This window comes from Oratosquilla oratoria, chromosome 28 (genome assembly GCF_046742065.1).
Source record: "Oratosquilla oratoria isolate Oo_2021 chromosome 28, ASM4674206v1, whole genome shotgun sequence".
NCBI lineage: Eukaryota > Metazoa > Arthropoda > Malacostraca > Stomatopoda > Squillidae > Oratosquilla > Oratosquilla oratoria.
In genome coordinates this window covers 34,613,209-34,629,410 of record NC_134804.1, presented here as the reverse complement: position 1 = coordinate 34,629,410, position 16,202 = coordinate 34,613,209, and the positions used below count along the sequence as shown (strand labels likewise).

The following is a 16,202-nucleotide window of genomic DNA, read 5'->3' as shown; positions in this document are numbered from 1 at the left end:
TCCCTTCTTCGTCACTGAAATCATCTGGCCTTCTTTTGTTTATATGGCATCTGCCTGCCTGGACCAAGTCCTCCCCTTCCTCATTTCCTTCCATTTCCCTCAGTAATCCCTCCCCTTCTCCTTTTTCATCACCTTCCCACTACACCATGATCTTTCCCCTTCCCTATAAATACAACACAGGTACTTCCTTGTCGTTGTGATCCTCAAAATTCTTGGATAACTCCGGAGTCCAAACTTCGCTGTCACCTCGACCGACGTGTGTGTGTGTGCATGCATTTACCTAGTTGTATCTTATGGGAAGGGGAGCTATGCACATGGATACCTAGGGAGCAACACAAAACATCTTTCCCAATTGACTTGTGGACCTGCCCACAGGCCATTACTGGTTACCTGGAAGCCAGGTTCTCTGCAAGATAGACTAGGTTTCTAGGCATGATTTGATTCAGCCATCCTCCTTGGCAAGAAGGAACATGCCATTAATATTTGCAATACATTTAGATACTGAATGTATTTTTTATTTTTATTGATTTATTTATGGGACCAATGAGTAGTGCTCGTGATGATCCTGCAAGATGGATGGCTGAAAAAATAATTTTCATGAAAATGGCAGTTGCCAAGACTGATGAGTTAAACACCATATGAGGACGGAGCCTTTATTTGTACGACGTTTCGCTTATTACAGCTTCTTCCAGTACTTGAAAAAGCTGTAATAAGCAAAACGTCATACAAATAAAGGCTCCGTCCTCATATGGTGTTTAACTAAAAAAATCATGTCTGCTGCCCATTTTCAAAATCCATAAACCACCAGCATCTGGAGTATCAGCAGCTGAGCCCAAGATGTCTTTTTATCAACTTTAACTTTAAAGAGTTGACAACCAGTGACTACTCCCCTCCTTAATGCTAAAGAAACATCCCCATACTAATACACAGGCAGCTATCTAAAGTTTCTTCCCAGAGAAATGTAGGGGATGGTCTGAGGACTGTTGCCAGTCACTTTTGGGCAGTAAGTTTCCAGTGTGTGAACTTTAGGAACAGTTAATGGATTGGCAAGTTATGTTTAATATGTACTTTGGGGAGGGAAATGTGCCAGAAGACAGGAGGAGTGCTTGTTACATTGCAAAGAAAAGGGGACATAGGAATGTAGTAGCTTTTGAGAGATAAGTCTGTTTAGTTTAGATTTACCTAGTTGCAGTATACAGGAAAGGAGCAACACTTAGGATCTCATTTCCCATCCTCTAAGTTTTTATCATACCTAACCTGAAAGGGTTCTGAGGCAGCTAGTCGCAGATTTCAGTAGGGTATGTGAGTGGGCAAAACAAAGGTACTTAGATGTACACAGAGAGAGGGTGGCTGTGAATTGGAAGTAAGTTAAAGGAGAGCAAGTGGAGGAAGTAAAGATGTGTAAGTATGTAGGGTCACATGTAGGAGGGAATTGAAAAGTTGGGGTAGTAAGGGAGGCAAGTAAATATTACGGGGAAATGAAATCTCATGAATTTTTATAATTTCTTTCTTTTTCTTCTTTCAGTGCTGCTGTTTCCCTTGGATATTGCACAGCAGACCAAAACAATCAGAAAGTCATGTTTGTTGCACAAGTCATTATTGGCAAGGTGACAGCTGGAAGCTCTACACATGCAAGACCTCCATCAGGCTTTGATACATCTGTAAATAGTGCAGCAGCCCCAAGTATTTTTGTGAAATATGATAAACAAGAATATTACCCAGAATACATCATCAAGTTCAAAAATTAGGTTCAGATGAAACCTGTGAGGAAGAGTTAGTACATTAACATGTATAAATTTTTACACTATGAATTAGTTTTCATACATACATGATATACCAAAAAGCCTTTTACCCCTGCATATCTTTGTAACAAACAGATTTTTTAACCCAATAAGTTCACTTTCCATAGCAGTATGCTTTGATACTATTTTGCTGTAAAACATAACACCTTTCCTCCACCCATTTATTCATGCAGTGTGACAAAGAAATATTGAAGTTCTTCATAGTCTAGTAGAAATTAATTATATATTTTTAAGGTATTCCCAATGCACACCAGGTTCTTCCTGTAAATTTGAACTATACATGAATGTGTTGTATATATATATGTATGTATGTATGTATAAATGGAGCATGTGAATATAGGGCACCAGTGTCCTCATGTGAGAACACAGAGGGGTTCTCATGATAGCAGTAAGGGTAAATGGTTTTAAAATCACAAGCTATAACAAAGACATCTATGCCTAAACAGATCACAGAGAAGGTAATCATTGAAATGTTAATGTATACCCATGCACACACAGCTCGATGACAATGCTAACATTTGCAACCATTACTCCAGTGGACAGAGTTTGAATCTCACCCAGGTCTGAAATAATTCAGCATCACTGTACTGCAAGCCAGTATTCCAACTCTTGTGTATACCTAACTGTATTTTACAGGACGAGAGCTATGCTTGTAGTGACCCATTTTCATATCTCTCTGCATCCAGTTTATTCTTAAAATCTTGTATAGTTGTGGCACTCACTTGTTCTCTCGTTTGGTTTGGCAATATATAGATTGACTAATTGATTTAGTTGATTCTCATACTATTTGAAAGAGAAACCATCGTAATTTGATAGCCCTGACTGGTTCATTAAGTGTTCATAGCGGACCCAATGAGATATCTACCGTATTTTCCAGCTTAAAATGTGCATCGGGTTATAATGCGCACCCATGCACTTCGTTATCTCAGTACACAGATAGCGCACACCGACGTATAACGTGCATGCCAGGAAAAGTCACTGGTGGCTAAAGCTCGTGAACTGCATGTAGCGACTCCTGCTCGCGGTGGTCCATTGTTTTGTGGGAAATTTGAGCCATGAAAAGTTTATTGAATACAAAATGTACATGAAAAATTTCGGATTTTTACAGAAAAATTGTAATTCACCATCCTGAGGGAATAATTCATCTTACAAGTCTTTATCACCGTGTACAAGTTTTTATCACCGTGTACAAGTTTTTGTCGCCATGCAGCAACAAACTATGTTTCGGTTCATAAGTGTCTTTACTGAAGTGACGTTTAGTTTAACAAACTCTCGCAAGAGGGTGTTTAGTGTAGGCTAGATTGGCAATAGAACTGTCAATCTCGGCCCTGATCTAGCATATTCCGGGTGAGCTAAAACGGCCAACGTTCATGATGTTGGTACCAGTGCTGTTTTACGGATCCCAAATATTTGCATAGACTACGATAATTAATGTTAGTAAAAATAAACCAATGAAATAACAGCGATTAATTACTTAGTATCATGTGAACGAGGTTACATGGAGAAGTATTTTTCATTGGCTAGAGCCACCGCTGGGAAATCTGTTGATTTGTCACTAAACTAGTGTCAGTTTAGGCATCAATCAGGACACAACTAAGAAAAAGTCGGAACTACATGTACCGGTATATGACTCATGTTGTGCGTTGGTCCCTTATTACTTTGTAGCTTAAATAGTTTGTAGGAAATATGATCTAAAAAAAGTTTATTGAAAGTAAAATATACAGAAAAATTTCGGGATTTTTACAGAAAAAGTGTTCATTTTATATCTTAAGGAAATAATTCATCTTTACCATTTTTGATTTAATACTGAAACAAACTACAGACTGTTTCGTTTTAGCTTTGAACCTGCAATGGCAGTGGTGAAATAGGACAGTCTCTCATCAAGGTGACGTTTAGTTAATATATCTCCCGAAAGAGGGTGTTGTAGTCAGGTGTTTGACATGAGTTTATGAATGGCCGCAACGGAATTTGTACCATACCTAAAGTGAAGCAACAAAGCCAACATAAAAATTCAAACTAGGATGCTGTGAACATGGGCAAATATCATGAATATTGATCATGTTTCATGGTGTTTAGGCCTATGTAAACATGAAAAATAAGATTCGATAGATACCTACCTATACCAAATATTTATATGGCCCATGCTGGCGTATTCTTTCATGCCACCATGGCTGTTCTTCTTGTTCTCATGGAACGTCACGGAGAAGTGTGCTGTCCCGACTTTGTAACGGCCAACATCGTCACGTTGTGAAAAAAATTACACACACAGCCGCAGAATTTTTATCGTAGGCCGTAGATAATGCGCACCACCGGATAACGCGCACCCCCCATTTTTAGGCCCTTCCAACAGAAAAAAGTCGCGCACTATACGCCGGAAAATACGGTAATCTGTTGACAGAGGCTTTACCCACAACTGAATGACTTCCAGTCACTAGATTATTCATGTTCAGTTCATATTAAATTTGATTTCATCCACAATATTTCTGTATGATTATGAGTAAGTGGCAACCTTTTGTGATCCATATATATGTATAAGGGTTCCTGTCTCCTCTCTCCAACATATCATACCTATCTTCAAATTCATGTATGGTTCATGGTGTTTGTGTGTAGATATTAATAGATACAGTACACTTAATTCATAAAAAATAATATTTGTCTTATGTTTTGTGTTACTATTTCTAAAGTCAGGATGGTGCTTCTCACTGGTTTTATGTGAATAGTGCTTGATTATAGTCACTTGAGGGGTACCAGGTATTTGTAGTTTGATGCTGACATTTGGCACTTAATCCTTGGGGACACAGTTGTGCTGAAGAGGTGGAAATCAGTCTCCACTCAGAAAAGAATGTTGCATGACTAGCCTGTAAGGAATGTTGCTAAAGGTTTGGACATAGATGATTGGTTAAAACTATTGCAATTAACCCCCTAAACCGCAACCAGAAGAGACTGGATGACCGCATTGTGAACAGCTGCCCAGGAGGTAACACTTCACCCCATACCATACAACACATAATGGAAGACTGCATTATACACAATCATGCATGCAAACAACACAACATACACTCTATAAAGGATTTGTGGGAAAACCCAGTTTCGGCTGTGGCATTCCTTGCGGAGATGTGACTGCTCAGACAGACAGTCTAGGGAACAACAACAACCCCCTAAACCTCTTCAATACAAGTAAAATTCTCACAGACAACATCAGTTGTCTGATGTTCAAAAATTCATCAATACTTACATTATAAGATATAAAGTTACAGCTGTGTTACTTGTTCTCTTTCACATTCAATATTGATAACCACAGAAAATGTGATCAAGTCAGTTCACAGAATATGGGGGTCACTTCTATAACTACAAAATAAATATATCTAGATCCCAATCCCGACATTCTCATATACCCACTCCCGCCACATGACGCCTATATAGTTGTCACTGTATGGAAAGGGTTAACAATAATGGCACTCTTTGCAGGTAATATGTCTGTTCATGGTAGACAATCTTAATCTTGTCAATCTAAAGGGGGTGGTAGTACAATGGAGGTGTTGAGACAGTTAACATCCCCTTCTGGTGCAACTACTGCATTCCCTCTTCAGATATTATTTTGGCTAAGATTACTTATAGTTGAAGGACTTTGTGGGAGATCTTGTTACTTATTCATAGGTTAAGATTAGAGTAGACCCTCGTTTTACGCGGGGGTTAGGGACCGGGAACCCCCGCGTAAAACGAAAATCCGCGTAAAATTCCGCCACTGAAGGAGATATACCAAAACAATCATTAGAACCCTAATAATTTTATTTCCACAATGAATTGCCATATTGAACAAAATAATACAATAGAAAAATAGGAAAACAATACAATACAAACAAAAGAACAAGAAAAAACAGTGCATGAAATGAATATATGTAGAAGGGGTAGTAGTCTAGGTAGCAGTCTAGTCGGACTCGGCATCAGAATTAGCTGGACCACCACGTTTCTGTAAAAACATGGTGATGGGCAATTGTACTCGGCGCTTTTTCATGTCCTGCAAAACGGCTTTGTAGGGCGCCATAACACTGTCGATGCCATTCTGCGCCGCAATTGCCCTCACCATGGATGTGTCAGTCTCATAAATGGCAGCCTTGAGAGCGGAGGCCTGTCGTATCAAGGCTGCCAATGAGTCCAAAGTTAATCCTTCCTGTGGCTGGCTTTCTTCTTCAACATTGCCCTTCTCCTCCTCCTCCTCCTCACTGGCCGACTGGACGAGTTCCACCAGTTCCTCCTCAGACAGTTCAACTGCATGGCCACGAACCAGTTCCCGAACCTCTTCTTCCTCCATATCTGCAAATCCTTCACCGCCAACTTCCTTTGCTAAGGCTACAGTCTTCTTCACCTGATCTTCCACTTGCTCATCCGCTGTATATATATACAAAAACCCAAAAATCCGCGTAAATTCAAAACCGCGCATAAAAAATCCGCGTAAAACGAGGGTCTACTGTACTTATAGTTGAAGGACTTTGCGGGAGATCTTGTTACTTATTCATAGGTTCTTATTAACTTCCAGTGGGTTCAAAAGCCTGGAGAAATCAGGAGATTTGAGAACAGTTACCATGAAAGGAGTTGCAGACGTCATTAAAATTATCCTACTGATGAAAACTGTGCAGGTAGTAACCATACACTACCATGTATGATAATGATGCTTCTTCCATGGTTTCACTGTATTCCTGGCAAAGTAATATGTACACCTAAGCCCAAGATTTGCAAATTCCATATTTGCAGTTCACCAGTGTTCATAAGTGATTTTGTGTTAAATATTACTTTTCTGGTTAAAGTGCTTCTTACAGTTATTTCTTTGCATATGGTATGGGTCTAGGAGTCTTGGAAAATTATTCAATGTCCCCTAACTCCCATGAATGTCAGGAGTCAGGTGTATTGTATCCAAGATGAAAAGAAGAGTGTGAAGGTCATTTAAGTCAAGAAAATTACTGTGTAAAATAAAAAGGCAGATATTTAGAACAGACTTTTTAATTGCCCTTCTAAATCTGTCATAGTAAATATTGTGCATTTGTCAACTGTATAGGTCATAATTGCATTGGCTATGCATATGGTAGCACAAATGTCCAGAAGGTTTGACAAGTTGTCCTGAGGATGAGGGTAAGTTTGATAATCTTTAAATTTGTCCAGTCACCTTTAGATGAGGCAGTACCACAGATTGAGCTAGTGTTCAGCATAGAGGAAGGGGGAACGGAAAGTGGGTCTGCACGAACGACAAAAGGAGTGGGAGACAGGCCACATATGAAAAGTGAAGGAATGGGGCATCCTTACACTCAGGTGGTTGGATGTAATTTTATGTGTGTTGTATGCGTTTTAAATTTCTCCCAGGCATCCTATCCAGTAATTTTTAATCATGTAAATATTAAAATTGTAGGCATTACATATAGATTGAAAACAGCTTTACAATTAGTAGTACAGTACATGGATCAGTTTTGGAACAAGGCTTATAGGGTGCAGGTGAGATGTATGTTCTGAATGATGCATTCAGTAAAGTAAAGGACAATAAAGTTAACTAGATTCCATTTTCAGGGTCAGGATATGTTTTATAGTGATGCTTTAAATGATACCAATATGATGTAAATCCTTAAGGTAACATATATATATATATATATATATATATATATATATATATATATATATATATATACATATATATATATATATATATACATATACAACCTGAAGAGATTGAGTGGAAAGAAAAAGTCCCCCCTATGGAAGAAATAGAAGTAACAAAGAATGAAATATTGACACACTTGGGTAATTTTGATGTCAGAAAATCGCATGGACCAGATGAAATAGCAAACTGGATTCTGAAAGAATGCAGGAATGAACTGGCAGACAAAATACATAGCATAATAAGCAGTTCCTTAAAAGAAGGAAAAGTTCCAGAAGATTGGAAAAAAGCAAATATAGTACCTATATATAAAGGAGGAAATAAAGAAGAACCTACCAACTATAGACCAGTCTCTCTAACAAGTACAATAGCAAAAATTTGTGAAAGAATTATCAAAAGTAGATGGGTAAAATACTTGGAAAAAAACAACGTACTAAATCCAAGGCAATTTGGATTCAGACAAGGACGATCATGCGTCACCAATTTAATATGTTTCTATTCAAGGCTAATAGATATAATACAAGAAAGAGATGGATGGGCTGATTGTGCATTTCTAGACCTAAAAAAAGCTTTTGACAAAGTACCACATAAGAAGTTGCTTAAGAAATTAGAATATGAAGGAGGAATACAAGGTAAATTGCTAAATTGGATGGAAGACTTCTTGCAAGAAAGAAAAATGAGAGTAGTGATAAGAGATCAGCACTCAAAATGGAATGAAGTAATAAGCGGTGTCCCGCAGGGAACAGTTCTGGCCCCAATAATGTTTGCTATATATATTAATGATATGGATGAAGGAATTGAAAGCTATATGAGCTTCTTTGCAGATGATGCAAAACTACTGAAAAGAGTGAAAACTGAAGAAGATTGTGAATCACTACAGAGAGATCTAAATAAAGTACAAGAATGGAGTAGGAAGTGGGAGATGGAATTCAATACAAAAAAGTGTAGTATAATGGAATTTGGAAAAAGCAAAAACAGAATAACAGGATCATATAATTTGGGAAAAGAAGGAATAAAAAAAGTAGAAAATGAGAAGGACCTGGGAGTCATTGTTATGAATAATATGTCACCTGAGAAACATATAAATAAGATTTTTGGAGAAACTTATAATTTAATAAGAACAATCAAAGTGACATTTACATACCTGGATGAAGAAATGGTGAGGAAAATCCTAATCACCCTGATAAGACCAAGATTGGAATATGCAGCAACGATATGGTCACCAAGTACAAAAAAATGTATAAAAAAAACTTGAAAGAATACAAAGAGCAATCACAAAACTGGCACCAACACTCTCAAAACTATCATATGAAGAGAGACTACAAAAACTTAAACTACAGACACTAGAGCAAAGAAGAGAGAGAGGAGATTTGATAGCTATTTACAGAATCATGAAAGGCATAGAAATTACTGATAGAGAGAATCTGATAAAATGGGATGACAGAAATACAAGAGGACACGGAAAGAAAATAAAAAAAGACAGCTATAGAAGAGATTTGAAAAAGAACAGCTTTCCTCACAGAGTAATAGACAGTTGGAACAAGTTAGATGAGAAAGTGGTGTGTGCAAAATCAATACATGAATTTAAAAATAGTTTAGATAAAATGAGATATGAAGACGGGACCCCACGAGCATAGCTCCCCTTCCCGTAAAATACAACTAGGTAAATACACTTTCAACGAACGGACGGCTTGAAGAACGTTCTGAAGAAAAGTGCAGATTGTGGATCCCAACGCAAAGAGAAGTGCCTTTTTGTATTTGCAGGGTGGGGGGAAATTGCTCGTGGGGTAGTGGGAAAGTAAGGAAAGAGGAGAGGGGGAGGGATTGCTGGGGAAATGGAAGGTAATGAGGAGGTGGAGGAATTGGCCCTGACGGGCCGCCGAAAGGTGGACAAGCGACCGCAAGACGAGCTGGATGATGACGACATGTCTAATAGGAATGTGAAGATTAGAGGTATAGATAGGAGCAATACAGTAGAAAGTGATGAGAATATTTTCAAGGGATTTAAAGAGGGTGGGGGGGACACAACCCCCCCCCGACTGACAAGACTAGAAGAGAAGGTCGATAAGATGAACGAGGACTTGGAGCGTAGGTTCGGTAATGTTGACAGTATAATTCGAAGAATTGAAAAATTGGAAGAACTAGAGAGGGCGAACAAAAACTTAACTAAGGAAATTGAAGAATTAAAACAACAGTTAAAAGAAGTAAAAGATGAGAATAAAGTCTTAAAGGAGAATAATATGGAGAACAAGGAGGGTTGGAAAAAAATTCAAGAAAATAGCAAGGTTGCATTCACTGACATAATCAGACAGCAAATGAATGAACAAACTGAAAACTCAGTTATTAAAGTGATGAGACAGAAGGAGAATATAGTAAGAGACTTAGCAGACAAAAAGAAATGTATAATTATATTAGGAATGAAAGAGAAACATAACCCAGATAGAACCACAAGAATCAAAGAGGAAAATGAAAAAGTAAGCCAATTACTAGAATCAGTTCAGGAAGATGAACCAGAAATTATGAAACAAATCGAAGAGAAATTTAGACTCAGAAAGTATAGCACAGACAAGACCAGACCAATTAAGATTAAATTCAAGTCACAAACAACGGCAGAGAATATCTTATCCAAAACAGGGAAACTAGCAACAAGTGAACAATACAAAAAGATATGGATAAAAAGGGAAATGAATAAAGAGGAAAGAGAGGAAGAAAAGCAGAAAAGACTGGAAGCTAAGGCAAAAAACGAGAACAGAACGGAGTCAGAGAAAGAGAGATTCTATTGGAGAGTAGTGAACATGAAACTAAGGAAGTTCGACATACAAAAGAAAAACATAAGGGAAACAGAGAACACAATGGAAGTGGCAGAAAACTAAGAGTGTCTTACACAAATATAGATGGATTAATAACAGGATTGAATGAGCTGAATGATTATTTGAAAGAAAAAGAACCAGACATAATGGGAATTGTAGAAACAAAATTAAAAGGCCCACTACCACCCAACAGTGTAGGACATGATGCATACAATTATTGGATTAGAAACAGAGAGAAAAAGCAAGGGGGTGGAGTTATGTTCCTGACTAAGAAGGATATAAACGTGAAAGGTGTCATATATGGAAAGAATACAGTAGAGATGATTATGATAGAAGTGGAAGACAGAGATAAGAAGAGCAGAAAAGTTGTGATAAATTATGTGCCTCCAAAATCAGCCTCATGGGAGGAGAGTGAACATAAAAGTATGTTAGAGGACACAAAGATAACATTAAATAAAATAATGGAAGATGGAGGAAGAATAGTTATGATGGGCGACTTTAATTGCAAAGAAATCTGCTGGGAAGAAATGACAGTAAAGGGTGGAGACGACTCATGGGGAAACGCTCTACTTGAGATGATTATTGACCACACAATGACACAATGGATACAGGAGAACACTAGGTATAGAAATGAAGAAGAACCATCGAGACTAGACTTATTAATTACATCTGAACCTAGAATAGTGGACAAGATTGAATATAAAACACCAATAGGTAAAAGTGACCACATATTGATTGAACTGGAACTTAATGAAGAAAAATATATCAAAAGAAATGAACAATATAGAAAAGGAAGAATGATGTATGAAAAAACAAACTTTGATAAAATAAGAGAATTCTTTCAACAAGAAAACTGGGAAGAAATATACGAAGAAGAAACATCAGTGGAAAAGAAATGGAATATTTTGACAAAAATTTACAAAAAAGGAGTGGAAAAGTATGTCCCAAGACAAAAACAAGAAAAAGAATATGTAAAATGCTGGTACAACAAAAGTTGTAGAGAGTTAAAAGATAAAAGAGACAAAGCCTGGACCAGATGGAAAAAAGACAGAAAACCTGAAAAATGGAAAATATATACTGGTTATAGAAATGAATATGTACAAACATGCAGAGAGGAAAAGAGAAAATATGAAAAAGACGTCATAGAAAAATGTAAAGATCAACCAAAACTATTCTACAGATTTGTAAACAATAAACTGAAAAACAAACAGGACTTGGAGAAATTAAGACAAGGGGGAGTTGAATACACTGAGGAAATGGAAATGGCGGAAATTATGAACAAACATTTTAAATCAGTGTTTACAAGGGAGAACATACAACCTGAAGAGATTGAATGGAAAGAAAAAGTCCCCCCTATAGAAAAAATAGAAGTATCAAAGAATGAAATATTGATACAATTGAGTAATCTTGATGTCAGAAAATCACATGGACCAGATGAAATAGCAAACTGGATTCTGAAAGAATGCAGAAATGAACTGGCAGACAAAATACATAGCATAATAAGCAGTTCCTTGAAAGAAGGAAAAGTTCCAGAAGATTGGAAAAAAGCAAATATAGTACCTATATATAAAGGAGGAAATAAAGAAGAACCTACCAACTATAGACCAGTCTCTCTAACAAGTACAATAGCAAAAATTTGTGAAAGAATTATCAAAAATAGATGGGTAAAATACTTGGAAAAAAACAACGTACTAAATCCAAGGCAATTTGGATTCAGACAAGGACGATCATGCGTCACCAATTTAACATGCTTCTATTCAAGGCTAATAGATATAATACAAGAAAGAGATGGATGGGCTGATTGTGCATTTCTAGACCTAAAAAAAGCTTTTGACAAAGTACCACATAAGTTGCTTAAGAAACTAGAATCTGAAGGAGGAATACAAGGTAAATTACTAAATTGGATGGAAGACTTCTTGCAAGAAAGAAAAATGAGAGTAGTGATAAGAAATCAACACTCAAAATGGAATGAAGTAATAAGCGGTGTCCCGCAGGGAACAGTCCTGGCCCCAATAATGTTTGCTATATATATTAATGATATGGATGAAGGAATTGAAAGCTATATGAGCTTCTTTGCAGACGATGCAAAACTACTGAAAAGAGTGAAAACTGAAGAAGATTGTGAATCACTACAGAGAGATCTAAATAAAGTACAGGAATGGAGTAAGAAGTGGGAGATGGAGTTCAATACAAAAAAGTGTAGTATAATGGAATTTGGAAAAAGCAAAAACAGAATAACAGGATCATATAATTTGGGAAAAGAAGGAATAAAAAAAGTAGAAAATGAAAAGGACCTGGGAGTCATTGTTATGAATAATATGTCACCTGAAAAACATATAAATAAGATTTTTGGAGAAACTTATAATTTAATAAGAACAATCAAAGTGGCATTTACATACCTGGATGAAGAAATGGTGAGGAAAATCCTAATCACCCTGATAAGACCAAGATTAGAATATGCAGCAACGATATGGTCACCAAGTACAAAAAAATGTATAAAAAAACTTGAAAGAATACAAAGAGCAATTACAAAACTGGCACCAACACTCTCAAAACTATCATATGAAGAGAGACTACAAAAACTTGGACTACAGACACTAGAGCAAAGAAGAGAGAGAGGAGATTTGATAGCTATTTACAGAATCATGAAAGGCATAGAAATTACTGATAGAGAGAATCTGATAAAATGGGATGACAGAAATACAAGAGGACACGGAAAGAAAATAAAAAAAGACAGCTATAGAAGAGATTTGAAAAAGAACAGCTTTCCACACAGAGTAATAGACAGTTGGAACAAGTTAGATGAGAAAGTGGTGTGTGCAAAAACAATACATGAATTTAAAAATTGTTTAGATAAAATGAGAAATGAAGACGGGACCCCACGAGCATAGCTCCCCTTCCCGTAATATACAACTAGGTACAACTAGGTAAATACACACTTTCAACGAACGGACGGCTTGAAGAACGTTCTGAAGAAAAGTGCAGATTGTGGATCCCAACGCAAAGAGAAGTGCCTTTTTGTATTTACAGGGTGGGGGGAAATTGCTCGTGGGGTAGTGGGAAAGTAAGGAAAGAGGAGAAGGGGAGGGATTGCTGGGAAAATGGAAGGTAATGAGGAAGTAGAGGACTTGGTCCAAACAGACCGCCGTAAAGTAAACAAACGACCACAAGACGAGCTGGAGGACGACGGAATGTCTAATAAGAATGTAAAGATTAGAAGTATAGATAGGAACAATACAGTAGAAAGTGATGAGAATATTTTCAAGGGATTTAAAGAGAGTGGGGGGGACACAAACCCCCCCCCCCCCCCGACTGACAAGACTAGAGAAGAAGGTTGATAAGGTGATCGAGGACTTGGAGAGTAGGTTAGGTCATATGAACACCATTTTACAAAGGGTTGAAAGATTGGAAGAACTGGAAAAGGCGAATAAAAACTTAACTGATGAAATAGAAGACCTAAAAAGACAGTTAAGAGAGGTAAAGGTGGAGAATGAGGAATTGAAGAAGAATAGTAAAGAAAACAGAGAAACGATAGCTAAAGAAAGTAAAAATTGGAAGAAAACCCAAGAAGGAAATAAGGTTTCATTCACTGACATAGTCAAACAGCAATTGAAAGAACATACTGAAGACTCAGTTATTAAAGTGATGAGACAAAAGGAGAATATAGTAAGGGATTTAGCAGACAAGAAGAAATGTATAATTATATTAGGAATGGAAGAGAAACACAACACAGATAGAACCACAAGAATCAAAGAGGAAAATGAAAAAGTAAGCCAATTACTAGAATCAGTTCAGGAAGATGAACCAGAAATTATGAAACAAATCGAAGAGAAATTTAGACTCGGAAAGTATAGCACAGACAAGACCAGACCAATTAAGATTAAATTCAAGTCACAAACAACGGCAGAGAATATCTTATCCAAAACAGGGAAACTAGCAACAAGTGAACAATACAAAAAGATATGGATAAAAAGAGAAATGAATAAAGAGGAAAGAGAGGAAGAAAAGCAGAAAAGACTGGAAGCTAAGGCAAAAAACGAGAACAGAACGGAGTCAGAGAAAGAGAGATTCTATTGGAGAGTAGTGAACATGAAACTAAGGAAGTTCGACATACAAAAGAAAAACATAAGGGAAACAGAGAACACAATGGAAGTGGCAGAAAACTAAGAGTGTCTTACACAAATATAGATGGATTAATAACAGGATTGAATGAGCTGAATGATTATTTGAAAGAAAAAGAACCAGACATAATGGGAATTGTAGAAACAAAATTAAAAGGCCCACTACCACCCAACAGTGTAGGACATGATGCATACAATTATTGGATTAGAAACAGAGAGAAAAAGCAAGGGGGTGGAGTTATGTTCCTGACTAAGAAGGATATAAACGTGAAAGGTGTCATATATGGAAAGAATACAGTAGAGATGATTATGATAGAAGTGGAAGACAGAGATAAGAAGAGCAGAAAGTTTGTAATAAACTACGTGCCCCCAAAAACAGCCTCATGGGAGGAGAGTGAATATAAAAGTATGTTAGAGGACACAAAGATAGCATTAACTAAAATAATGGAAGACGGAGGAAGAATAGTTATGATGGGCGACTTTAATTGCAAAGAAATCTGCTGGGAAGAAATGACAGTAAAGAGTGGTGATGACTCATGGGGAAATGCTATACTTGAGATGATTACTGACCATTCAATGACACAATGGATACAAGAGAACACTAGGTATAGAAATGAAGAAGAACCATCGAGGCTAGACTTAATAATTACATCTGAACCTAGAATAGTGGACAAGATTGAATATAAAACACCAATAGGTAAAAGTGACCACATATTGATTGAACTGGAACTTAATGAAGAAAAATATATGAAAAGAAATGAACAATATAGAAAAGGAAGAATGATGTATGAAAAAACAAACTTTGATAAAATAAGAGAATTCTTCCAACAAGAAAACTGGGAAGAAATATACAAAGAAGAAACATCAGTGGAAGAGAAATGGAATATTTTGACAAAAATTTACAAAAAAGGAGTGGAAAAGTATGTCCCAAGACAAAAACAAGAAAAAGAATATGTAAAATGCTGGTACAACAAAAGTTGTAGGGAGTTAAAAGACAAAAGAGACAAAGCCTGGACCAGATGGAAAAAAGACAGAAGACCTGAAAAATGGAAAATATATACTGGTTATAGAAATGAATATGTACAAAAGTGCAGAGAGGAAAAAAGAAAATATGAAAAAGATGTTATAGAAAAGTGTAAAGATCAACCAAAACTATTCTACAGATTTGTAAACAATAAACTGAAAAACAAACAAGACTTGGAGAAATTAAGACAAGGAGGAGTTGAATACACTGAGGAAATGGAAATGGCAGAAATTATGAACAAACATTTTAAATCAGTGTTTACAAGGGAGAACATACAACCTGAAGAGATTGAGTGGAAAGAAAAAGTCCCCCCTATGGAAGAAATAGAAGTAACAAAGAATGAAATATTGACACACTTGGGTAATTTTGATGTCAGAAAATCGCATGGGCCAGATGAAATAGCAAACTGGATTCTGAAAGAATGCAGGAATGAACTGGCAGACAAAATACATAGCATAATAAGCAGTTCCTTAAAAGAAGGAAAAGTTCCAGAAGATTGGAAAAAAGCAAATATAGTACCTATATATAAAGGAGGAAATAAAGAAGAACCTACCAACTATAGACCAGTCTCTCTAACAAGTACAATAGCAAAAATTTGTGAAAGAATTATCAAAAGTAGATGGGTAAAATACTTGGAAAAAAACAACGTACTAAATCCAAGGCAATTTGGATTCAGACAAGGACGATCATGCGTCACCAATTTAATATGTTTCTATTCAAGGCTAATAGATATAATACAAGAAAGAGATGGATGGACTGATTGTGCATTTCTAGACCTAAAAAAAGCTTTTGACAAAGTAC

General features: G+C 36.7%; 1 pseudogene; it reads left to right on the top strand.

Annotated features, from left to right (window-relative positions):
• Positions 1-6,791, top strand: part of LOC143040476 (uncharacterized) — an 80,017-nt pseudogene extending 73,226 nt beyond the window's left edge.
• Positions 6,792-16,202: the final 9,411 nt, after the last annotated feature.